The sequence below is a fragment of the Loxodonta africana genome, chromosome 20 (genome assembly GCF_030014295.1).
Source record: "Loxodonta africana isolate mLoxAfr1 chromosome 20, mLoxAfr1.hap2, whole genome shotgun sequence".
Lineage (NCBI taxonomy): Eukaryota > Metazoa > Chordata > Mammalia > Proboscidea > Elephantidae > Loxodonta > Loxodonta africana.
In genome coordinates this window covers 77,104,892-77,132,728 of record NC_087361.1, presented here as the reverse complement: position 1 = coordinate 77,132,728, position 27,837 = coordinate 77,104,892, and the positions used below count along the sequence as shown (strand labels likewise).

At 36.7% G+C, this 27,837-nt stretch overlaps 2 long non-coding RNA genes across 13 annotated transcripts in view; one reads left to right on the top strand and one right to left on the bottom strand.

Annotated features, from left to right (window-relative positions):
* The window catches only part of LOC135228318 (uncharacterized), a 31,132-nt gene extending 22,830 nt beyond the window's left edge, over nt 1–8,302 (top strand). The window contains exons 5-6 of the long non-coding RNA XR_010318773.1: nt 75–136; nt 2,448–8,302. This is a non-coding gene — a long non-coding RNA (uncharacterized LOC135228318). The remainder of the gene's footprint in view (nt 1–74; nt 137–2,447) is intronic.
* LOC111750700 (uncharacterized) overlaps nt 1–27,837 on the bottom strand; it is a 231,195-nt gene that overhangs the window by 130,222 nt on the left and 73,136 nt on the right. The gene's annotated exons all lie outside the window — the stretch shown is intronic.

Below are 27,837 nucleotides of genomic sequence, written 5' to 3'. Positions count from 1 at the left end.
ACGGTTGGACACTTTGAGATTTGGGTGTCTTAATTATTTTCTCCCCTCAACACTATCATTCTCTTTCGTGGTAGAAATCATCCAGAATTACTGGAACTCTTCGTTTTTGATCCCATCATCTTTCCTGTGGACAATGGTAATTGCTGCCTAAATAGTGTAAAAGCAACTCAACTAGCAAATGCTTTAGTCATCATGTACACCTTACCCAGAGTGACTTCTTTTTTTGGGGGATGGGGGGAAGGAGGGCTCTTATAACTAATGCTGCTTATGTGCATTCGTGTATAAGTTTTTGTGTGGAAGTATGCTTTAATTTCTCTTGAATATGTACCCAGGAGTGGAATTGCTGGGTCATATGGAAACTCTAACTTTTTGAGGAACTGCCAACTGTTCACCAAAACAGCTGCACTATTTTACATTCCTACCAGCAATGTATGAAGTTTCCAGTTTATCCACAGCCTCACCAGCACTTGTTATTATCTGCCTTTTTTTAATAGTCATCCTAAGTGGGTGTGAAGTGGTACCTCACTATGGTTTTCATCTGTATTTCCCTAGTGGCTAATGATGTGGGCATCTTTTCATGTGCTTGTTAGGCGTTTGTATATCTTTTTTTTTTTTTTTGTGAATTCTCTATTTAAATCTTTGGCCTATTTTTAAATTGAGTTATTTGTCTTTTTATTATAGATTTCTACGGGTTTTGTATATATCCTGTATATCCTGCAAGTTCCTTATCAGATACACTATTTGCAAATATTTTCTCTCATTTTGTGAGTTGTCTTTGCATTTCCTTTTTTTAAAGTTGTTTATTGTACTTTAGACGAAGGTTTACAGAACAAACTAGTTTCTCATCAAACAGATAGTATACATATTGCTCTATCACATTGGTTAACAACCCCAGAGTGATTTTTTTTTTAATACTATTCAGATCATCCATCTAACCCCTTCTACCCATATTCTTTGATTTAAAATCCTTCTGTGGTTTCCAATTGCTCTTAAGACAGTGACCAATTTTTTCAACACCTCTTTGGATGGTCTAACCATAGTCCACCTTCTCAATTTTAGGTAGTAGTGCTCTCCCTGAAGGCTCCTTTCCAGCCGCACCTCACTGGCCTCTCCCTTCTTGAATGATTTCCTATCCTACTATTGGGTGTCTTCACATGCTATTCTTTCTGCTTGGGATACCCTCTGTCTTCTTTCCCAATCTCCACATTTAACCCCTTCACCTAGTGCCTTTTTTTTTCCTTTATTGTGCTTTAAGTGAAAGTTTAAAATTCAAGTCAGTTTCTCACACAAAAACTTATATACACATTGTTATGTGACCCTAGTTGCTCTTCCCACAATGTGACAGCACACTCCTCTCCACCCTATATTTCCCATGTCCATTCAACCAGCTCCTGTCCCCCTCTGCCTTCTCATCTTGCCTCTGGACAGGAGCTGCCCACATAGTCTCATGTGTCTACTTGAGCTAAGAAGCACATTTCTCACCAGTATCATTTTATGTGTTATAGTCCAGTCTAATCTTTGTCTGAAGAGTTGTCTTCGGGAATGGGTTTAGTTTTGGGTCACCTAGTCATCTTTTACACTTATAAATAGAAAATTTTCTTCTAGAGGAGTACTTGCTTGGGAGATACCAAAACTGAATCTCATCACAACTACCTCTATCCAGCTATGCTGGTGAAGGGTCACAAACTTTGAATGACCTGAGTACACCGAGCCTGTACTGGACCTAACTGAAGACTCTTTACTGCCAAATAAACTATAAGACTTGTTTTACCCAATGTTGTCATTCATCTTATCCAGAGGGCTAGTTTTCAGCCCTTCATCCCCTTAAACAACCCTTTTTTTTTTTTATTAGCACTTAAAAACTCTTAACTTCTCCCTCGGTGAACAGTTCAATGAATTTTTTCACTGGCGCATGTTCCATTGCTTGGCAAGTTAATAAGATTCAGCTTTGATCTTTTTTATTTTCCTTAATGTTCTGGTGGTCTTCATATTACTCTCCAAGCTCTTACTTTGTTGTTGCTTTTAGTTGCTGTTGAGTCAGTTCTGACTCGTGGCAACCCCATGCGTGCAGAGGAGAACTTCTCTGTAGCATTTCCAAGGCTTTGATCTTTCAGAGCCACAACACCCAGCCTTTCTTTTGAGGTGCCTCTGGATGGGTTTGTACTGCCAGCCCTTCAGCTAGTAGTCGAGTGTTCAGCAGTTCGCACCATGCAGGAACTCCTCCTTTTACTTTAGAGCCCTCTAAGGTGTAACCAGAGTTTGGAGTCTATCCAGAGGCACTTTGGAAGAAAGTCCTGGCGATCTGCTTCCCAAAAACCAGCCTTTAAAAGCCCTGGGAAGCACAGTTCTCCTCTGCAACGCACAGGGCTGCCGTGAGTTGGGGTTACCTTGACGGCAACAGGTGTTAATTCTGTAACTACATGACTGATATCTTTCTCTGTCACTAGACATCACATTCCAGGGAAGCTGGCGACGTCTGTGCTTACCAAGTATCCTCAGCATGCAGCAAAGCATCAGCGCATGAGTAGCCTCCCAACACATATTTGCTGAATGAATGAGTAAATTACTTTTTATTCTATGACCTTATTTTCTAAACAAAGAGAGTGAATACTGTGTTTTTTGTTTTTTTTTTTACTGCTTCCCGGCGGTTTAGGTCTTAGGCTTTAGGGCAACAGCCAAAATTTTTGATTTAATGAAGATGCACCTTTCATAACTGCTGTGCTAGCTTGTGTTCACCAGTTGCAGGGGCATTTAGAGATTTGGAGGAAGGCGATTCCCTCCTCCCCTTTTTCTAGCATTGCCAGTAATGTGCTTGACCAGCTGTGCAACGCTGTTGATGTGTACTGAAATGCCTTTCTGAAAAGCACAGGTGATCATATTACACCCTAATGCCTGAGATCTGATTACTCTTATTATAGTAGCCTGCAAAGTTACAAATGTCATTAGTGGTCATTAAATTACTCTGCTTGGCTTTCTCAAAGGAGCTCTGGTGTTTGACTCAGCGGTCTCTCCTGGCTGTAAATTCCACAATTTGAACATACATTTTCATGGGGCTGTGTATTCTTTGACAGATTCTATGTGTTATTGCTCTGAAAATGAGTCTCAGTAACGAAAGCAGAGCCTGAATCCAAGAATTTGAATGGAAATTCATGGAAATCCAAATCTTGGAATTAAGTGTGTGTGAGTATTGGCATGCCCAAATTGTCTTCTCTACCCCAACTACTACCCCCTTCTTTTTTTGCTGTGTTCAAGCAATTTAATTCTGCATCTAATTTTAATCTGTAAACCATATCCCTTTCTGCAGTTGCAAAGCATGTGTTAGCACTTAACCAGCAGGAGGGGGTTGCCTAAGGTAAGAGGATTGATAGCATAGACCAGGCATCTTAAAAATGGCTTTGTGTGATTTGGCGCCACAAGCTAAAGCTTTATGTTCATGGGTCCAAGCTGTCTGTCAGGGGCTTAGAGAGACTCAGGCAGTGAACACAGTGGAATCTTTTATTTCTCTAATTTGGTGTTGATTTTTCAGAAAAATTTGCATTGGTTGGGGGAGGCAATTTAAGGGACTCTGAAGGTATTTACAATCTGATTTCTTAGAGCAGGAAGAACGATGAATTTTTCTAAAGAGGTTGGGGGCGTGACATGGAAAATATGATTAAAGCTTACTAAAATTGTATCAGAATTTTATGGCATCGTGTAAAATAAAAGAATATTTAAGTATACAAGTTTGGCTGCTAAATAAATACTAGTTCTTACTAGCTGTAATTTATAGTTTTGGAAACCTAAGAAAAATTGGTTTATATCTAAAAGTTATTATTACCTATGGGGAAGGGGGAAAGTTAAGTTTTTAAGTCAGCATCTAGGATTAAAATTATGTATATGCTAAAACAACCCTTGAAAATCCTTAAAACACCCATAAAGTGCTAACCATGCATTTCATTTGTGGTCATTAGTAGGAAAACTTAAAATCATTTCCAGAACCTTTCCATAGATTTCCTCTTACTTGCATTAACCTTTTCAGGTTTTATTGTGTCCATTATTTAGTATAAGCAATGAAACCAGCAAGGGTGAAGCTCTGAGGGTAAATACTGTATTCCACTGATTTTAAGATGTATATTTTTCATGCTATTAACTCTCTGAAACTGAGATGTGTCCTAACATTGATGACAAGCTTTAAGATTATAATGGTCAGGGTTTTCTGCTTGTTCCTTTGTTTTGTTTCTTTCTTAGTAGATCATGAAATGATGGATCATCTTGCCATTATGTCTTAGATTTAAAGAAATACAGTGTTAAGTTCACATATGATGAATAAGTAAGTAAATGCTGCGACTCCACTCTGCAGACTAGAACTGGAGGCCCTGGGTGTGCATGTATTCTCCGAGACAATCATTGCCACAAGTGGCCGTCAAGTTGATTCTGACTCATGGTGACCCTGTGTGTTGTAGAGTAGAACTTTGCTCCATAGGGTTTTTGTGGCTGAGATCTTTCAGAAGCAGATAGTCAGGCCTTTCTTCCAAGGCACCTCTGGGTAGGTTCGAGCTGCCAGTGTTTCAGTTAGTAGCTGAGCACTTAACCATTTGTGCTTCCCAGGGACTCCTAGAGATCCAAGAGTCAGGTTTGGCATATAGCATCTTTCCTGAAGCATGTGATTATATTGATCAGTTGCTGAAGACACTGCCTGATGAATAAGCATGTCCCTGACTCATTCATTCAACTAACATTTATTGAGCTCCTCTCATGTACTTGACCTTGTACCTCATGCCAGGTACAGAGCGGCAAACAAAACAGGCAAAGCCTCTGCCTTAATGAGCTTACTTTCTCTGATAAACAAGAAAATAAATAAATAAATAACAATTCTCAAATCACTTACCTTCTACTTTCATCTTTCCAAATATGTAGTCTAGGGATATATATCTTCTTTTCAGATCATGTCTTTACATTTTACTTAAACCCCAGTAAAAGATAATGAGGCAAGGTTTTGTTTTGAAATGAATATGCTAATTTTTATTTTCTTAGAAATAGTTATTCAAAAGGCAGTATAGTTTTAGCATCAAGCTAGCCTCCCTCTACCAGTTCTGTAACATTAAACATATTCTTTTTGTCTCATCCCAATCTAAAATACAGACAGCGTTTCCTTCCTTAATGGTTCTTGCAAGGAGTAAAGAAGTCAGTGGAGCTCCATAAAGTACATGGTAGTTACATCTTACTTCATGTCTCTCTACAACTGACCAACAGTTAAGGATCATTTGTGATGTGGTTTTTTGGAACCAGGACCTACAGTCATTTAGGTGTGTTTTGGCAGCAGACAACAAAACAAAGCAAAGCAAAATAGGAGAAAACTTTTAAATAAGTTTAAAAAAATAGAAAAATTTAGTTACAAATCAAAGGAAGTCCTTAAGTAAATGAGTTATGAGAGAATGCACAAAATAAAGTAAAAATTGGATTAGCCCTTCTTTCCAAACTATCTACAGAAGGAAAATTATTTGTTAAATTTGCCCACTTTGTAAGGTAATAATTTCTTGAAATATATGAAATAATTACAATTTTTCATATATTTTTCTTTTGATATCTTGATGTACCAGTTGAATGATGACTGCCTAACACTACCTAATCACACTTGCTAGAATATGACTTCTATCCTACTTCCTCCTATCTTACATTTTAAAATTGAGAAAGTTATAGAAATAATAATTTAGTCATTGTATCATCTATTTCATATAATAACAGCATGTGTACATTGTGGAAAACTAAAAGCAATGTTCAAGACTAGTTAATTGTATTTTTTTAAATGACTTCTGTTAGTAATGCAAACATACGTGCATGAAAATTATGCTATTGAAAAGGATTTTCATGAATGAAGAGTATGTCATTTGATATAAAGCACTCCTAAATTCCTTCAGAAGAAATACAAATGTTTAGAGTTAATAATTTACTTAAAATTTCAAACGACCTCATTCTTATATTTATCTTACTGTACCTTAAGGTTTGGGACCTTAATTTATTTCAGGTTTTGGACTAAGAGGAAGTTAAATAAAACACTTTAATAAAGCATCTGTTATACCTGATAATAGATAGGGAGTTAGCGATGAAACTGTTGGAATAGTCCAGGTCAGAAATAATGAGTTTCTGAACTAAGGCAGTAGAAATACACAGAAAGAGGCACTGAGCATAACGAGAAGTGAGCATCTTTAGGACTCAGTGAGTATAAACGCAGAAAAAAGCTGGAAGCAAGAGGGAGGAGCGTGAAATGACTCCAGGGTTACTGCCTTTGATTGCAAGTGTATGAAAAGTATTAGCTCCTGGGGAGAAAGATGATGAGTTAATTGTGGTCATGGATATGCTTGGTTCATGGCAGAACAGATTAATAGATTTGAGGTATATAGACCAGCGATGGGGAGCCCTGGTGGGGCAGTGGTTAAAGTTCTCGACTGCTAACCAAAAGGTCCACAATTTGAACCCACCACTGGCTCCATAGGAGAAAGATGTGGCAGTCTGCTTCCATAAAGATTACAGCCTTGGAAATCCTATGGGACAGTTCTACCGTCCTATAGGGTCACTAACCCGCTTGTTGGCAGTGGGTTTTGGTTTGGTAGACCAGAGATAAGACTTGAGCATCAGCAATGTCTAAGTAGCTGCAAAAATCACGCGCGTGCTTGAGATTCCTTCAAAGATTTTGAAGTGTGAGAAAAGAAGAAAGCCCGAAAGCCAAATATGTGCCTGTAGAAAACTGGTGTTGAGAGATTGGGCAGATTAAGAGAAGCCTCTAAAAAGGAAGAAAGGAAGTCACTGCTATAAAGGCAAAAAGAAATCCAAATGAATAGGGTAAAAAAGTCAGTGGAGATTAGGACTCAAAGAAGGAAGAAGTGCACAATAGGGTCAGACATCAAGCAGAGTTCCAGTAGGAAAACTGGCAGAAAAGTGTGGTTTGTATTTGGCAGTATGGAGCTCACTGATGATTTGGTCAAGAGCAGTTCCAACAGATTAATGTTATTCATGAGTGGGAGAGAGGAATGACAGAAGAAGCCAAATTTCACGTTAACTGTAACTGGGGAGAAAAAATGGAAAGTCAACAAATGTAGACAGTGCTTGCAAGCTACCACATACTAGTTCCAAAATCTCAGCTTCCAAAGGAAGGAAAGAAATAGGATGATGAGCTAGGCTATGAGAGTGAGTACAGTGTTGGTTTTCCTTACATTTCATTTGGTTTCTATTTGAGAAGAGAGAAAATGGAATCTCCTTATGGGTTTAAATAGAAAGAACCAATAGGATGAGAAAAGAGGAGAGGGCTATCACAGAGGAAGACATGACCTGAAGAAGGCAGGAGGAAGTGAGATAACTATGGGGCCTGAAGACAGTAGGCTGTACACTAGGAATTAGAAGGAGCAATCAGGTTGACCAAAGCTTCACAATAAAAAAAGAGGCCAGTTCATCTGCTGAAAGTGGAGTGGTGGAGAGTGGAGAGGATCACTTGAGGAAAGAGGTAAAAGTTTGGACGAACTACTGGGGAATAGGGTGAAAGAATTGCTAGATGAGAGTTGAGGGCACCAAGGATTTTGGAAGACATTAAAACGAATTGTTAAGAATTGAATTGTGTCCCCCAAATAGGTGTTGGAATCCTAAATCCTATACCTGTGGATATAATCCTGTTTGAGAATAGGGTTTTCTTTGTTATGTTAATAAGCCCATTTTTTTAGCATAGGGAGTGTCCTAAACCTAGTCACTTCTGAATTACAAAAAGAGCAGATAAGACACAGAAGAAAAAAAAAAGACACAGAAGCTAGCACAAATTAGGGTAAAACAGATGCCATGTGAGAATAACCAAGAAAATAAGGAATGATCGTAGCTATTTCCAGGAATTTTCTCCCAGAGCCAAAGGCTTGAATTAGGATTTCTAACCTCCTGAACTGTGAAAAAATAAATTTCTGTCCTTTAAAATCTACTCAGTTGTGGGTTTTGTATTACAGCAGACCTAAGTAACAAAGGGAAACCCTGATGGTGTAGTGGTTAAGAGCTACGGCTGCTAACCGAAAGGTCAGCCTTTCAAATCCAACAGGTGCTCCTTGGAAACTCTATGGGGCACTTCTGCTCTGTCCTATAGGGTCGCTATGAGTCAGAATTGACTCGAGAGCAATGAGTTTTTTTAAGTAATGAAGTTATGTACTAACACCCATCCGTATAATTGTGCGGTTTTTATTTTGCTTTTTTAGACCCACTGAAGCTGAAAGGACAGTTGTCTTGGATACAAAAGAATGAAAAAAAAAAAAAAACAATCTAGGATGATAGGAAGTAATAGTCAGGAATACGGTATCATACTTTGGATTTTAGACATGGTACAACATTTTAGGATCATATTGAGGTCTAGAGCAGGGTCCCATGACTGAATTTCTGCAATGGAAGTTAAAGTTTAGTGGGTTTGAAAAGATCAAGGAACTGAAAGGATAATGTATTTGATAGATTTTTCAAAATGAACATGAAGCCTCCCAGAATACTCCAACCATAATTAGATTCTCCATAGCATTTTATTATGATGTTATTATATGAGTAGTATTATTACAAATGATCAAATTCAATGACAAATATTATAAAAATATAGAGCCAAACCAGGCAAGAAAAGCCATGATATACACAGCCTTTTAGCTGAAAATTCAGATGAGTAACACGAGGCAACGTAACAGGCCACAGATACAAGTCTAACGATGCAGATGAGGTTCTCGGAAGGCTAACCCCAGAGAAAGTGGGTAGAATTTTGCCTTAAAGTGGGAAATAAAGGAAATTAATCTACTATATGACTGTCATCAAGTGATCTGTTACATAGCTATTTATACACATTTCCTTCTTTGGCAAATGTCATAGCAATAGGAAGTATTAGTTGAGTTTCCGCCCAGAAAAGGTAAGAAAAAGATCACCTACTCTGAGAAAAGATAAAATTACCTGATGTTTATTTGACCAGTAAATCTAATAAAAGATGTAGAGAACAGCTATTTCTAAACGCTGTTCCTACTGCTACTGGGGCTGTTGCTTTAATGACAGAGGTGGCCCAGGCATGGGTGCTGCTGTCTCCCTTCACCTCTTCACTTTCACCTACACTGCAGCAGGAGGAAGCGATGCTATCCTCTGTGGTTACTTTGTAGATTTCATAGACAAAACCATTTACCTTTTAAAAAATGCTCTATTTATATCTCATGGAAATGTAGAGAAGTCTTATTTTTGTTAAAGTTGATGCTTTTTTCATTGCAATGTGATCATATGCTATACATTGAACACAGAAACCTGAAGACTCTGACACATTGGAAAAGTTAAAGTTAAGAACACTGCTACAACTGTCAATACATCTTTCAAAGATGCGATATCTCTTGATGGTGACTGCAAAAAGCGGGGCCACAGTTGCATTCATTGTTCAGTGAGCTTGTCCATACAGTTCAACCCACCGACAGCAATGAATGTTGATTGTGACCTTTTAAAAAAGAAATCTCTGCACAGAGAAGAGAAATCCCAGGTGCGTCCTGCCTTGGTTTCTTGTCTTCAGCAGATTTTGAGTGTCATGGAGTAGATGTTGGTTAGCCTTAGGGTACAATCAACGGTCGATGGTTTTGATTTTAATTCCAAACTCACCGACAGCGTTGAATGTTCACTGAAGCAACCTCTAAACTCAGAATTCTGCTGACTTTTTAGTATCTGTAAGTATCTGAAAGGGTGAGGGGAGATCAATACAGTAGTTTTCATCATAAATTTCATGCAGTTTAAGCCATTTCATAAGAATAAGACAGAAGAAACATAATTCTTCCAACGAAGGGTTTGGCAAGCCTCCACATCACATGGCATGAGAGAAAAGGATCTATTTCATTGAGTTAAAAAATGCGTATCTTAGTGTAGACCTCAAAATGGGATTATCTCATTGTTAGTGACAGGGAGAAACTGATATTCAAAGTATATTGAGGTATCAAATCCAAACAATATCTCATTACTTAAACATTGCTATGCTTATAGTGGATCAGTGGTTAAGTGTTCGGCTGCTAACCAAAGGTTGGCAGTTCGAATCCACCAGCCACTCCTTGGAAACTCTGTGGGGCACTTCTACTCTGTCCTATAGGGTTGCTATGAGTTGGAATTGACTCGGTGGAAATGGGTATGCTTATAATAGGTAAACATGAGGTATGTAGGTTATACAACTTAGCAGAATTTTCTTAGATTTCCTCAAATTAAGTAAATATTGCTCAGCGTTACTTTTTGGAGCCTGAGCAGTGTGGTGGTTAAGAGCTCACCTGCTAACCAAAAAGTGAGCAGCTTGAATCTACCAGGCCTTCCTTGGAAACCCTATAGGGCAGTTCTATTCTGTCTTGTACCGTCACTATGAATGGAAATCGACTCGACAGCAATGGATTTGGTCTTTTGTTACGTTTTCATATTTAATGTAATTTTTTTCTAGAATGAAGTTTTAAGATTACTATAATTTACACAAAAATATAATTCTTACAGGAGAAATACTGAATACTAAACAAATTACACACAAAGAAACCAGCACAATCCATTGTCCTTAGCTTATTGTACAAAGATTTCACTAATACTCTGAAAGATAAATATAATCTATGCATGTCCACTACTATTCATTTCCAACTTTGTTAGTTATGAAACTCATAATACCTTTTTTTTCTTTTGATTCTTTTCAGATCTTTCTTCAAGAGTGTTTTTTGATTTATTCTTATTTTTTAATTATTGTGACCACTATTACACATATTTTTAGAACCATTTTCAATCATCAATTAAAAAGGGAAGCCACTTTGGATGTTTCAAAACCAGGATTGAAAGTCATTATTTCATACACTTAATGGCACTCAATGTGGTTTTAATTATCTGAAAGTTAGACAAAGCCAAGATGATTTGGAATACTACTTTGAAGGTGACTACGGTCTATACAAGTGAAGAAAATTCTTCTTGAAATATTAGTGAAATTGATATTCTAAATTTTTAGACATTCTGACATTTCATATACTTAGAGAATTTTAAGACCTCTAAATACTTGTAGACAAACTGTTTACTCTAATTAAAAGATCATTTGGGGAAAGAGAGGCTAGTGATCTGTAGGAAGTAGGTATTGAGGGGACAGTCACAGAGTAAAAAACGATGACTCTGAATTCTGCAGTGTTTATCTAATTATTTTGAAATAAACAAACTTTTCCTACAGAATAAAACTCTGTATAAGCAGTCTTCTCTGTGTTTGCTGCTGGAAACGGTACTATCGCAGAGTTGGGGAATTCATTTGTTTGCATTGCCAAGTACAGTTGAAGGCGTTAGCATTCCTGTTCTGTTGCCTGCCTATTAGTGTCAGGCCAATATACAACCGTTTTCAATCACGCCTCTTCATCTCTTGTTACATCTACTAACATTTGTATAATAAGGATGCTCTGTGATAAATGACTTTAAGCTGTGTATTTTGCATTAACACAAAATATGCATTTGGCTTACTAATAAGTAAAGCTCTAGGGAAGTTTCAATTTATTTCAATGAATAACCATATTATTATTTGTTTTCTAAAAATATTTTTTCTAGAAGTCCTTTGAAGATCATAATTAAATTCTTCTATGTAATAATAAAATAAAAATTTTAAAATAAAAGTATAAATAAAAGTAGTCTATAATAATTAGAAATTGCACTAAATGTCTTGTCATTTACACATAAAAAATTACTATTTTTTTCTTCTTCCCTCAGAATAAAATCATAGTTTATGAAGCCATAGTTTGTTGAAGACAAAACTTCATCTCTGAACAGCCCGAGCTCTCCACAACTTGAATGAAATAGGATCTCTGGGTTCTTGCTTGCAGTTAGCCTAGTGTCAGAGAAGAGAATAAATTTCAGGGGCCTCTACCAAACCAAAAACCAAACCCTTTGCCATCGAGTTGATTCCGACTTATAGCGACCCTATAGGACAGGGTAGAACTGCCCCATAGAGTTTCCAAGGAATGCCTGGTGGATTTGAACTGCCGAGCTTTTGGTTAGCAGCCATAGCACTTAACCATTATGCCACCAGAGTTTCTAGGGGGTCTATAGTCAAGATTATTTATGTTCCATACAGAGAAATTACTCCACTTTCTGGTTCAACTCAGTTTTCTATTCTTTCATGTGTTTTGTATTTTCTAACCCTGTTTCCCACCACTTTATTTTCATGTCTTAATCCTTGGCTATACAATATTTTTCTTTAAAATACTGAGAATCAACACTCCTGAGGTTTTACATTTTCTGTAAGAAAATGTGCAGTACCGTTATTTTTTTTAGACCACACTAATTGTAATTCCAAAATTCTAAGCTAATGGTAGCAGTCTGTATTCTTGCAGTTTTCATTGAATCAAAAGAGCCACAAGTGATAAACCATTTATGAATAAATACCCCCTATTCAAGCCCCCACCCCTTCAGGAAGCCCCCACCCCTTCAGGAAGCCCCCACCCCTTCAGGAAACCCTGGTGGCATAGTGGTTAAGAGTTTGACAACTAACCAAAAGGGTGGCAGTTCAAATCTACCAGGTGCTCCTTGGAAACTGGGGGCTAATTCTATTCTGCCCTTTAGGGTTGTTATGAGTCTGAATCGACTGGACTATGGGTTTGGTTTTTGGATCCACCTTCCCCTAATTTTGGAGGGTTCTGTCAGCAGAATAAGACCAACTCGCATCAAGGGCAGATTTATTTTAACTTTATTTCTCATCCCTAGGCTTGTGGGAAGATTAAGCATCTCAGTTTTGCTTAAGTTAGTAGGTCATAAATAAACCAAAGCGATTTATTTGCTATGAGCAAGAGTCACAGAATACACGAAATACTACTTTTAAGCAAAACAAACCCTAACCTGAATTGACAGAGGAGCATGAAGAAGTAGCACAGAGAGCCTCAATAAAAGGCCATAGGGATTCAGGATGCTGAAGTTGTCTGTTTTAGGAATAGATTACATATCTTGTCTGATGACCTAGATTTAATTTAAGTGACTGCCTCTGCCAGTTCTTCCAAAGGGCAAGTGTGTGAAATAGAGCATCTCAATGCCAGCCTCTAGTCCTTTCCTCTGCCTGATGCTTGACCTAAATTGAGCATGTGGGCTTTGATCTGGACAAATGAAAGGGACTAAGACTTTGCTGCCATTGTAGTTTCATCTTTAATGTTGGTCAGTTTGAACATTTTGGCGGTGCCATATATCCAGGAACAGATTTATAATCAGCTTACTTTCTGTTCATAGAAATAAATCTTTTTTCAAATTAAAAAGCGAAAAATTTTACATTAAAAAAAAGTCATTGCTGTTAGCCGCCTTTTTTTTTTTTTTTAAAAAAAGAAATAAAATAACATTATCTATGAAATAAGGAGCCCCAGTGGCACAACAGTTATTCGGAGAGAAAAGGCCTGAAGATCAGCTTCCATAACCCGTCAATTCTGACTCATAGCAACCCTCTAGGACAGGGTAGAACTGCCCCCATAGGGTTTCCAAGGAAGGCTGGTGGATTTGAACTGCCAAACTTCTGGTTAGCAGCCAAACTCTTAACCACTGTGCCACTAGCCACTAGGGCTCTTCAGGTAAAGATTACAGGCTAGGAAGTCCTATGGGGCAGTTCTGATCTGCTGTATAGGGTTGGTATGTGCCCGAATCAACACCACAGCACTCAACAACAACATCTATAAGAAATGAGATTCCAGACTAACCGGTATTTTGGGGTGGTAGCCCCAAGACGTCTTTCTCAGGTCCATCTCCATTTTTTTAATTTTTTAGATTTCTTCCTCTGTTCAGGATATGAAATCTCATGAAATGTTTCCACACTGGCACTTTTACCTGCTGAATTACACCAGTTAAGTGCCTACCACGGAAATGCTCGTTCTGGGTAACTATGACTGTAATTACTGGGGCTTCTGGCTACTTCACTTGAAAGAGCTAAAGTATTGAAGGTATCAGAAACTGACTAAATGCACTATGAGTCATGTTGAGTACTTGGACATGGTTCTCCACTGAACAAGAAGAAAAATCTAGGCCGGTTATGCCAAAGCTTGGCTCAGAGTACACGTCTTTTACTACTGAAAAACAGACACTCGAGAGGGACTATAATTTTGTTTTACAAGTTTCATAATTACTGACAGCCGTTACACCTATTGACAGCAAAGGGCTTGAAAATTTTCTGGCTTTCCTTCTCCCCAAAATTTCCCTCCAAAACTGCGGGAATGATTCTAAATTAGTCCCTTTGTTAAAATCTTATGAATTTAGTTTGGAGAAGAGAGGAATTTCCAGTACAACCTTTGCACTATTTGGCAAAGTTATTAGCAACTGAAAAATAATCATGGGTTTATTTTAATATACACACTAACTGGGTTTAATCTCAGAAACCCACATTATATATCTGTTCCAAAACAGACTGTAAGTCATACAAAAATATTTTCCAGAGACAAATCAACCCAACTGACACTTATTGAGCATTTACAAATTTGAAAGCATCTTTAAGCTCTGAGAAGATTTGGAAATCTATGTACTATCCTTCTTCGTGGTGTTTGTTATTGTAAGTGTTCATAGATGTAAATGTTTTTGTGTTGTTTGTTTAAAAGCCATGTATAACCTCCAATATTTACAGAGCTTAATCCAGTCGAGAAGGAAAAAACAAACAAAAGCAAAACAAAACACCATAATTTTAACACGAAGGTCACTTTCAATAATCGTTTAGATTTATTGATAGTTTTCCTTATCTTACTTTCCTTATATTAACTATTTATTATCACAAGCTATATTAGAATTTTTTTTCGGTAGAGAATGCAAACATAAAAACTGTCTCTACACGTATAAAACTTTTCTGTGCATGGTAAATTGAGGCATTTTAAGAAATGCATTATATTGAGCAGCGTGGTGTAACAGCTACATAAAGAGCAACAGAACTAGGTCAATGGACCTGGGCTGTGCCAGTAACTTGCTTAATTACATAACCTCTCTGAGCTTTAGTTTCCTCATTTCAAAATCTGGATAATAAAATCATCCTCATATACTCCAGTACATTTAATTTCCAAATAATTCTTTGTAAGAGCTAGTCAGTAAGGATTAGAATGAAAACCAACATTATTTAAGGAACAGAGATTTTAATCCAGTTCTAATTTTCTAATGCTTTGTCCCTTTAAGAGCAGCTGCTTTCCCACTTCTAAAATTTAAAATAAACAAACAACAACAAAAAAAGAATGTTTCTTTCTTAAATAGCCTCCAAATATATCAAATTAAAAAAAAAAAAAAAGCAAACAGCATTCCCAGTGAAATACAGCACTCTGCTTTCTTACCTGGTAGGTGGTACTGACTGACAGGCTGGGAGAACTCTTCCAAGACAGATAGTTCTAAGGAGGATTGGTGTCTCCTTAAAAGTTGCAATTAACCTTAATTAAACTTTCTTCAAGTTAGGAACCCTTGATTAACCTAATGCATCCCTGCCTTAATCTCCAACATTAATGTAGAGTATGAGGACTACAGAGTTTTCAGGATGATGGGATGATTATGTGTTCACCAATTAAAATAGTTTGTCTTTGAGCTGATGTCATGAATCATTTAAAATCAAACCAGTATGCCATTGGCTCTATGTAGAATTAGGCTCGTGTTTAAATATTTTGGTACTGTTTTAAATTTAGCTTAGTCCTCATTTTTGGTATTTTTCAAGGTTTGTCCACTGGGGAAATAGTTCAGCATTTCTTTATTCTGAAAAATAGCCTTCTATCTGAAACAAAGAAAGGAAAGAAAATACATATATTACTACATTTTTTTCAAAGGCCATGAGTTGGTTTTGTAGATAAATTATATTGGACTATCAAAAGTATTCTTTTATGAGTAATTTTAACCATTTAAAGGAATCATTTATAAGAAATATAGTGTTTTTTATAGAAAAATTGTCTTTTTGCTGATAGAGTGAATTTGGAATGAATTGATTATAAAGAAAATCTAAATCATAGTTGAAGCTAGGATTTTTTTTTTTTTTCATAATGAAGAGTCATGATGACAACAGTATCACCGTCTTGACTTTCACATCTGGTACCATAGTAGGCAGTGTTTTGTTTTGTTTTATCTTATCAAAGAACTATAGATACCCTTGACCCAAGACTTTGCATTAATTTTACATTAATCTGTCAGTTTGGAAAGGATAGACATGTTGGTTGATATTCAGAAAAATGTTAAAATTAACCCCAGGTAAATACTGTATTTGTCTCTAAACTTTTCTGACAAGTATTATGTAAATTAATCTTGGAAAAGTAGGAGTAACGTGTGTTAGAGAAAATAAGTATTTTCTGGGGAAAACCTATCAGCCTTTGAAAAAAGGCAGATCTCTTGCTTACAAAAATTGCATAAAACATACCAGAAGGAGACCCGAAATGCGTAATCAAAAAACATATTCTAGAAACAATAAAATATTATTACTTAGTATACAGAGTGATTACAATAGTATTTTCAGAAAATTGATAACATCTTTCAAATTTTCTCTACTCCATTCAAAACTTAATCTGCCCCTTAGAGTCTCCCAAGGTTCTAACTGCGTTCTCCACTAGCTATGTTATTAGACTATCTTTCTATTTTTGGAAGATATTGTGAATGTATTTCTGGCTTCATAAATTATATGAGCATCTGTTCTTTCAATCAACAGGGTACCAAATGTTTTCTACATCAATCTGTGTGAAGCAATGTATATAACACTATTTTATTTCCCATGAGGGTTGAGTAAGTACTGGTTAGGATGGTAGAAAAGGGAAGAAAACAAATAAACAAAAATATATTTTACAAAGTGTGCATGACTGTGGGAATTTTTGAGTGGAATTTGTGATATAAAAGTAGTTATGACAGTTTTCTAGTTGCCTCTTCTGCACAGTAATGTAAAAATCAATGAGATTAGCAGAACTCGACAAATTTCCTAGTTCAAAGCTGCTTCTCTAATAAAAGAGTATTTCTTGTGGCTTTAATACTCTATATGACACTATATTTAGAAAATATAAAAATTAAAAAAAAATATTGAATTCTAATATATATTACACGGATTTTTATTTACTCCATAAAAATGACTCTTATAAGAATTTCTCATTTAAGAATGGATAATCTATAGTAGATTCGGACATGCCAGAAGATCTTCTACGCAACACCCAATGTAATCAACCATCTAGTATGTCATTTCACAGGTGGGTGACTTATGACCTGAGGAAGGATTCCAGTCAGAAGATAAGACTCCTTTGCAGTTAGACATTATGTTTCTAAATAAATCCTATGAAAATACAATATCTCATCTCAGGTTACTCATCAAATATGTGCCACTATGACACATGGAGTTGGAATTGACTCGACAACAATGGGTATGATATATTGGGGCTCCTTAAAAGATGTATGCATTGATTTTGGACCCTGTTAAATTACATTTCTAGCCCAGAGAGTCTATGATTTTTATAGTTTTTATTCTATTTTTAGTTATTCTTAGTTAGAATAATTCTAGAGGACTTTATTAACATGTCCTCATTTCTACATTTTAGAAGAAACAAACAGGCGAAAACTCTGGTATTTAGTTAACATTTCATAGTACTTTGTCTTTTTAAAAATATTAATAGGTCTGTTTGTTCTTTGAACAATAGGACCATGTGGCAACTTGATACATGAAATCATAATTGAGGAAAGAGAAAACAAAGGACTTCATTCAGAGATGATGTCAACGTCAGCATAAGAATGTTCCTATGAGATGTGTACCAATAATCCAGATAGTCTAACAATTTTAAACCACTCATTATATGCTTTACAACTGTTTCTCCTCCAGAAACGTTACATGAAATGTTGTTAAATGTTCAAATATGTTTCCATAGACAGACAGAAAATAGACGGATGGATGGATGGATGGATGGATGGATGGATGGATGGATGGATGGATGGATGGATGGATGGATAGATAGGTACACAGAAGATAGACTGACAGAGATAAATGAGAAAGGGATTTCACAATACAAAAGAATATTTATATATTTGCAGAAATTTTTATGGCTTAACAAAATTTCAGAAAGTACCATTGATAAATGAAAATCTATTGGAGATGAAGATAAATCATCTTTGATTTTATGAGATAAAAGAGAAAAATTATAATTTGAATTAAGTGATCTTTATGAGTTTATTATTTACAAACCCGAAAGCACACCCTCCCACCACCACTAATCAACTAGACAGCACCTAGTTGCAAAGACAGTAATATATCTTAATTTTCAGAATTATTCCTTTTGAATTTAATTTATGAGCAATAGCTGTCCTGCATTCATTATAAATGGTTATGGGAGATGAATGCTGAAGAAACAGACACAGTGACTCGTTTGTAGAACTCTTTTCAACAATTTGTTATTTGCCATTCCCAACCAAGTGGCTTTGTCTTTTATTTTTTAAGTCAGCACGAGCGAGGGTACTAACCAGATAATTTTGGATCAAATAAACTTTGGTGCTTTTTTATATCCCCTCTGAAACTCCAATTAAATTTGCTACTCTTCCCAGTTTCCTGTCTTAAAGCTAGTTTTTAGTGTTGCCTGGAACCTGTTAAACAGCTGCCACATTCCAACCGTGAGGCTAATGCTTTTAAGTGATGAGTGAATTATACAAATGCAAATACAGTTAAATTTCATCTGGAAAAAGGTCTAGAGATGCCGAGATTTTGAAAAAAGCTTGGTTGCCAAAGCTCTTCAGCCAGAGGAGTATAAATATGCCCGTAAGTAGTTTAAACATTTTATGGAAAAGAAGGTGGTTATTACTGTAGAAATAAACAGATCATATATCCATAGAATGCAGAAAAGAAATATTTATTCTCTAAAAAATTAAATTGTACACTCAAGTTGATCAAACCACTAAAACCCACCACTGTTGAGTCAGTTCTGACTCATAGCGACCCTATAGGACAGAGTAGAACTGCCCCGTAGAGTTTCCAAGGAGCGCCTGGAGGATTCGAACTGCCGACCTCTTGGTTAGCAGCTGTAGTGCTTAACCACTACACTATCAGGGTTTCCCACTCAAATTGATAGAGACTCAGAAATACTGATGATTTGCGACAAACTATCAGACAGTGACAGAATTCTATTCCCGCTCCCCACTCTCCCCCCCCATTTTTTTTTTTTTTTTGGAGCCCTGGTGGCGCAGTGGTTAAGAGCTCAGGCTGCTAACCAAAAGGTCAGCAGTTCAAATCACCAGCCCCTCCTTGGAAAACCTATCGGGCAATTCTATTCTGTCCTATAGGGTGGCTATGTGTTGGAATCAGCTTGATGGCAATGGGTTTTGGGTTTTCGGGACTCCTCTTTTCATCATTTTATGCATATTATGTATTAGCTTTTTCTTTAACCCTTTTATTTCTTAATTCCTATCTGTTGCTGCTGTTGTTGGTTGCCATAGCGGAGACTCCAACTCACGACAACTCCACGAGTGTCAGGGTAGAACTGTGCTCCCTAGGGTTTTCAGTGGCTGATATTTCAGTAGTAGAACTCCAAGCTCTTTCTCTGAAGTGCTTCTGGGTGGACTTGAACTACCAGCCTTTTGGTTAGCAGCCAAGTGTGTCAACCATTGTACCATCCAGGGACTCCTTCATTATTAGCAAAGAATAAGTTTTTCAAAATTGCACAAGAAGAGAATAAACTTTTTTGTTCCATTTGTACATCATTAGACTTCATGGCCATCATATATTTCCCATTTATCTTTAAAATAAGGGAATAATAAGGTAGTGGAATACATATACACAGACAGGATATTGAATTTTAGAATAATTTTTTTTTTTTTTAGTGAAATCTTCTCTAAAAATGAAAAATAATTACACCAGTAATTTTACTAAAGTACTTTCTCTTTTTTTTTTTTTACTTTCTATGTTTCTGTTTGTCTCTTCCACTAGACTATGAAATCCTTGAGGTCAGAGAGACTGTCTCTTAGTCATCTACGAACCTTGAGGATCTCATAAATTTCCTAGAATACAGACGGTGCTCAATGTGTGCTTGTTGAAAAATGTGATTCTTCTTTGATTCCCTGGCACTCATCAATAGCTAGACACTGAACTGGACACAGTCTATATCCCTGTAACTCCCCTCCCCCCATTTAACTGACTTCATGTGGAAAAGTGTAGAACCAGCTAACTTTCTTGGTGGAGCCCTATGCATCTGGTTGTGCTGGAATCTAAAGTCTGAGTCATAGAATCTAATTATCCTCAAAGTCTCAGACATGGAAAACTTCACCTCCAGAATCATCCATATATGGCAACATGCAGGGTCAAATTAAAGACAACTCTTGTTCTTTAACGAAGTGACTCAATTCTTTAAAATCCCTAATTTTACTCTTTTAGACTATATGTTTTCTTCTAATTATATGATCAAATTTACCACAAGTTTAAAATCTACAGTGATGAAAATGATTATTGCCATTTGATTTTTACAGACTGTATACTCCTTCTGCAAACCCTGATGGCGTAGTGGTTAAGTGCTACAGCTGTTAACCAAGAGGTCAGCAGTTGGAATCCGCCAGGTGCTCCTTGGAAACTCTATGGGGCAGTCCTACTCTGTCCTATAGGGTCGCTATGAGTCAGAATCCACTCGATGGCAGTGGGTTTGGTTTTTTTTAATACTCCTTCTGATAATAACCTCAGTTTTGAAAACATTTTTATATTATCTCTGTTGATCAGGATACATGAGTACTATGAAAGTCTAATCATTTGGAGTCCACTCAAAATAATACTTATTCATTAGCTGTTCCAAGTTTTATTTAGAGAAAATACTATGTGTCAGGAGGGCAGAGAAGGTAGTGTTATGCTCCATTTAAACAAAGCTCTCCTCAGAATGGCTTTACCTACTTCTACGCCTAGCAAGGAAACCCCGGTGGTGTAGTGGTTAAGGGCTGTGGCTGCTAACCAAAAGTTTGGCAGTTCAAATCTACCAGGTGCTCCTTGGAAACTCTGTGGGGCAGTTCTACTCTGTTCCATAGGATTGACTATGAGTTGGAATTGACTTGATGGCAATGGGTTTTTTTTTTTTTTTTGGTCCCTACCAAAACATAACTTGGGTAGTGGGTTTCATTCCTGCTAAGGTAGCTAAGGATTACTTTTAATCACAAACAATTCTCTCATTGAGGTAAGGCCTGATTTAAAAAAAAAAAAAAAAAAAATCCCATGGCATTGCTTTTTGTATTCCTAGAACTTGGCTGCTAGCCATAAGGTTGGCAGTTTGAATCCACCATTTAATCCCTGAAAACCTTATGGGGCAATTCTACTCTGTCCTATAGGGTGAATATGAGTCTGAATCAACTGGATTGTAATGTTTTTTTTTTTTATTTGTTTGTTTGTTTTTATATCTGGGCGTTCAGGACAGATAGCCAGATAATCTGGCCCTGGTCATTGGGATGACATTCAGAGGTATTTCATTAATCACAAATAAAAATCAGTTTTATTTTATTTTTTATTCTAATCTTTGTGAACCAGTCTGATCAATGACTTTAATTCATCAAATGTTGTAACATTGAGGGATTTTCAGCTATTCTCGAAAACTGAATAATTCTCAAAGAATGGAGACTATTCTTCACTGAGTATCTTTAGAAAGTGGGATTAACAAAAGAAGTGTGAAGTTGGCTTCTTTGAAGACAGTTACAAAGAGTTGTGATTCGGGGTTGATTCCCTGGCATATGGTGCTGTCTTCCAAGGCAATTGCCTCTGAGAGTTCATTGTTATGTGGATGTATGTGTTGGGATAAGTTTACCCAAAAACCAGTCATATTATCATAAACATTGATATATATATATATATATAAATATAAATCAGCAAATAGAAAAATTCGTTCCACAGCCAAATTATAGAAACACAGAGGCTTATTTACTAGACGTGAAGGAAGATACTGCCAAATATAATGTTCTTAAGGGAAGTGTCCTAGTATTCTTTTTATTTGAATTTTTTTTATTGAAATAATTTTAGCTAGATTTTTTCATGTAATGATACCATTAGAAACACCACTAAAAAATGCCATAAAAATAACAGTTTTTAGAGTCTTCTTTTTCCAATGCTTCTTTTGCTTTTATGAAATTCAATTTATATCAATGTCTGAAAAGCTGATAATTATATTGTCATGTAATCTCTCATTTTATCTTCGGTAGAACTTTCTCTTCAAGACACCTATTGACATTGTGGTAATTTGCGGTCATTATATTGTGCCATACATAACAACGATTGTGAAGACGGCACAGGACCAGGCAGTGTTTTGTTTTGTTGTACATAGCATCGCTATGAGTTGGAACTGACTTGACAGCACCTAACAACACCAACAACATATTGTGCCTGAAGCACTCATGGTGCCATGTTTAAGAGCTCAGCTGCCAACCAAGAGGTTGGCAGTTCGAATCCACCAGCTGCTCCTTGGAAACCCTATGGAGCAATTCTGCTTTGTCCTATAGGGTTGCTATGAGTTTGAATCAGTTCACCGGTAACAGGTTTGGTTTTGGTTGTACTGTGCCTAAATTTGCCTTCCTTAATGTTATATTGGATTTCTGTTTGTTGCACACAAAAAAAATACTGATCAGAAAATAACAAATGGAATTATATCGTCACCTAAAATGCTAAGTATTCCCAAAGTAGTTTAAAACACAATCCCAATTAGTCTCTCTCCATACCTCACACTTAACCATGGGAAAATGTATTTTACATAATGAGATTTAAAAAGAAATTCTGCCATTCTGGGGAGAGCTATAAAACTGTACTTTGCTTCAGTCTATTTTCAGCTTTATTTTCTGACCAAAAGAATAATTTTGGCAATTATTTGTCAAAAAATCCCCTTAGTACTTTCAGTTTTTTAGGATAACAAGAACAGTTTGTTAAATGGAAGGTTTTAATCTAAATATTCATTTAAAAATAGATTGTTTCATAGTCTCATCTCTACACTCTGCCCAGCTATGTTAAAATCACCTGAATGATATAAACTTTTACTAACTTATACTGATTTAAAAGCAACCACAAAAGTACACAATTCTTTAGACCCTCTATCTCTAATGGCAAGATTAGTGTCATGAAATATCTTTCAGGAGGCACTTTTGCATTACAGCAGCTTTCCCATCCTATACTAAAAACATTTGGGGCGCTCCAGAAAAATGTTATCATTTCTTCAGGATAAATAATTACTACTAAACAGCTGGAAATATCTACTGGAGACAAAAGATATCAACAAATAAACTTTCATTTCTATTATGGGAAATAGCCTGAGGCATATGGCAGAAGTAATGGCAAAGAGTTCAATTTTCCTACAGCCTTTAAATGTAACTTTTTATTTTAGTTAAAGTTAACGTTATATTGACAGAACAATTTTTGTAAACCTCTATGGTTACTAAAGATACCTTATAGGAATGGACAAATTTTAAAATGAGATGTATGCCCACTATCACAAATGTGGAATATTTTGGAAAAAATAATAAAATAAATATATACACAGCATACTGAGAAATTCAAAACAGATGTCTTCTAAAATGCAGTATATTTGTATGTTTGTAAATAGTATATCTTTCCAAAACATGACATTCCTTCTTAAGGAAAGTTCGTGTTTATCTACGGAAGTGGGAGGATGGTGGAATAGGGCAAATACATTTTATTCCAAGTTCTACACTTGATGAAACTACACAAAGTTGTGTTTTTACCATCATTGCCAAGTATTTCCATTTGAAGGAACATTTAAGTGAAGAAAGTTTAATGATTTAAGCTGATTGATTTTTGTGCTTTTGTACATGTATTATAGGATACTCCCTCAGCCTTCACTCCTTGATTTTTATATTTTTTGGAGACTGATATGTAAAATATACACTAGAGTGGTTTTAAAATATGTCCCTACAATGAAAAGGATGAACTTGAAGGCCCCATCACTTCCTTTACTTTATAGCTTTAGAGTTTGCTTTAGAGTTAATTCTCATAAGGTATGTTCAGATAGTGCTACAAAATCTTGGAAAAATAAGGAAGTCCTCAGGAAGCTGAAGTTTAAATTTCCAAACAAGGAGCAACCCACTTTTTCTTAGCTTTAAAAGCAAACTTGAAAACCAAATGCTTCACCTCTACTGCACATCAAAGCCCCAAATATAAATAAATGAGTTATTTTTCTGCCATCCCAACTTCCATCTAAAGCTACCTTTGCTTAAAAATGTTTGTCTTGGTGAAGTGAGACAAGGAAAAAAAAAATTGAGAAAAGAAATAAAAAAGGCCAGAAGAAGGAAAGGAAGTATGGAAAGAAAAAGAAAAGAAAGAGGGGAGGAGAGAAAGAAGGAAAGTATGAGACAGAGAAAGAAAAGAAGGGAGGAAGGGAGGAAGGAAGGGAGGGAGGGAGGGAGCGAGGGAGCGAGGAAGGAAGGGAGGGAGGGAGGGAGGGAGGGAGGGAGGGAGGAAGGAAGGAAGGAAGGAAGGAAGGAAGGAAGGAAGGGAGGAAATTTCCAAATGGGTACTGTGTGAATCTAAGGAATGGGCATGTTTGTAGACAGCCAGGAGAAGCTTATAAGCATCGAGAGAGAAAAATGATCTGGAACTGTCTAAACATTTACTTTGCTGAGTCAATTCCTGAATTAGAGTTGAGAGAACATTATTATAAATGCCTTAAAAAAAAAAAAATGCCTTAAGATGCAGTTATTCAACGGACTCTTCTTTTGTTTTTTAATCTCAGCAATGGTCCCACTTGAGATTCTGTCCTTCAGCTGAGTTAGATTCTTACTTTTTTGTGTTCTACTGCTGGAGAGTTTCCAGCTGAACAACCGTTAGTGATTATATGTTTCGTTACCTAGTAGGCTATATTTGCAGTCAAAGATAAGCTTTTCAATAGCAGCTTTATTTTAAGAAAAGGAGAAAAGCTAAAAGGTTTTTAAATTATCTTTGTTTTCCTTTTGAAATTGAAAAATTTGAAATACTGTGGTTTAATTTCAGAGAATGTCAATATGAGGAGTTGATACTCAGTAAAGGTTATGCCATACTTTGAAACAGATATGCACCACTTTGATTACAGACTTGATTAATTAAAAGTGGGTATAAACATGGGATATTTCCCATTTAGTTGAAAAAAAAAAGAAACCTTGAGAAGAAGCACTATATTAATAATAATCCGATATGGTATTGCTGAAAATTTATTTCAGCTCATTCCATTTCTTTTACTTAAAATAATCTTGTGTTGACACAGTGGCTGCAACAACGGGCTCAAGCAAAACGATCATGAGGCTGGTGCGGGACTTGGCAGTGTTTCTTTCTGCTGTGCGTAGGGTCGCTGAGTCGAACGTACTTGATGGCACCTAACAACTCCAACATTGACAATTATATTTCCTATCAATATAGATTAGCATTTAAATTTCTCCTTCCTTGGATTTTCATGACTTAGTCCAGTAAAATCACTTTATTTCACAAAAAAGGAATTGGTGGCTTAGAAAATTTAAATGACTTGCCTAAAAATGTAGAGGCAGAACCAAGAGTCAGTTCTTAATCCAGGGCCTTTTCGAGTTCCCACTTCCCCCTTCTCTGGGTGCTCAGTGATGCTCACGGGTTGAGGTAAAAGTCTCTTCCCAATTTTCAAGGCTGATTATTGCCCTGACTCTTGTTCTAATTTTTTATTTATTTTACAAATTTAATATGTTTTAATTTTGTTCTAGTAGCCCTGGCGGCACAGTGGTTAAGCACTCAGCCGCTACTCAGGAAAGGTTAGCGGTTTAAACCCATCAGAAAGATGCGGCAGTCTGTTTCCATAAAGATTACAGCCTTGGAAACCCTATGGGGCAGTTCTACTCTGTCCTATAGGGTCACTGTGAGTTGGAATCAACTCAACGGCAGCAGGTTTAATTTTGTTATACTCAAAAGATAATGTGTGGAATTTTACATTAGTGATAACAATACATATTTACTACCCAGCAGTGGCATACCTAGCAAATTGCACAGGCTCTGGGTGCCTGGCACCACTGAACAGTTTCTATTAAGCGTGTAAGACCCAATATCCTTCTTCCAGCACAGTAATGTGTTAATCAAAAGATTAAAGAACTTGACTTGTATTTTTTGTTCTCTAAAAGAAAGAGGGGTGTCCGAAATTGGGACAGATGCGCAATTTCAGTACTTGCTGTAGGCTCCATTTTCTTTAGATACGCTGCTGGCCATACTGGTAAGACAGGGAGCAAAGGCCCTGAGATCAGACGGTGCCTGTTTGAAAAATAGCGAAGAGACAGGTGTGGTTAGAGGAGAAACAATTATAAGGGAGGTAATAGGGGGTTGAGTGTGGAACCTAGAGACTTAGTAAGACAAGGAACAGAGGGGCCCTCAAATCTGCCAAGTAAAAAGAAATGGGCCAGGGCACAGAAACAAAGCCGTTCCCCAGAACAGTGGGGCAGGGTATCTAAAAATAGCCTGCAAACTTCTTTAAAGTTGCCTTTCAGAAGCAGCTGGAGAAAACCAGGCCCAGGAACATGCACAGAGCATCCACCTGTGACCGCTGTGTGACCTTCCACCAGGGGGAGTGAGGGGCTACAGCCCCAGTTGAGCAATCAAACCCAGACAGCGGGGGACTGCGCGGGTGTGAAACCCCATGATAAGTCCTGCTACTAATCCCAGAGGCCTCCAGGACAGGAGCCATCTTGGAAAGCTGCTGTGTGCACACCTTAGTTAACATATCTCTGCCTGTGCCTATGAATAAACATGAATCTTTTCCCATCCAAGAACTTTTAAAAACTCGGGCCTGTCTTTTGTTCTGTGAGATGAGAGTAAGCGTTGCTCTAGGCCCTCCTCGTCTCCGCTTGCAAGTTTCTTCAGTAAAGCTTTGCTCGTGTGGAAAACTACATGCCTTACCTGCTCATTCTTGACCAGTGAGAGGCAAAAATCTTATTCTGGTAACACTGGGTTAACTGAAACTGCTCAGTGGCACCACGCACCCAAGGCCAGTGCAATACCTGCCATACCAGCCATATCCTAGTTACAAGTCTGCCAAGTTCTGGATTCTAACTGCCTCTATCTCTCTCATTCTCAACAAATGCATTTAAGAATCTAAAACTCGAGAGTTCCTTTATAGCTATCCTACAAGACAGAGTAGAACTGTCCCATAGGATTTTCTAGGCTGTTTTCCAAACAGCCATCGGCAAATGCATTTGGTCTCAAACTCATAAAACATATATTTCTATCCAATTTTTTGCTCTGAAGAGCATGTATTCTTCATAGATTTTTGTTGTCATTGTTATTTTTTTCTGGGACAAGGAGCTGAATATTTTATATTTTGTAATTAAAAACAAAAAACCCTTATCTACTTCTGAAACCCTTGGATACTTTTCCTTCCTCTTCTTTTCCTCTTCTTCCTCCTCCTTTTCTTCTTCTGCTTCCTCTTCCTTTCCTCCTTCATCTTCTCTTTCTGCTTCTTCTCCAGAGAATAAAGCATTTACCTTATTTTTCACTATTTGAAATGAAGAGGGGTAAATCAAGACTTGGAAATAGAAGAAAGCATTACCTACAGATATAGTCAGACTTTAAAACTATACTTTCTCAATATAACTTCCCATTACTGAATTCATATCCTAAACGTATTAAGTTCAAGCTCTACTGGATCAAAGTAAGATAAGTAACATTTATTGTTTTTACAGATATTTAGCTATTATACTAATTTGAATTTTGTTATTAATGGACTTCCTTCTTGCATTCTACTCTCTCATCCCAATCTATATATACCAATATATAGATAATTAGATTTTTAAAATGTAAAGCTCTTCTAAATATATAGGAAAATAGAAAATGGCAAGCACAAAGTCCATAAATATGAGAAAAACCAACTTTTCTGAAGCATTGTCCAACTGGGCACAAAGCTCATTTCAGAAGTCTGCAATTCTCTATGAATCTCTTTGACTTGTCAGACATCAGAACTA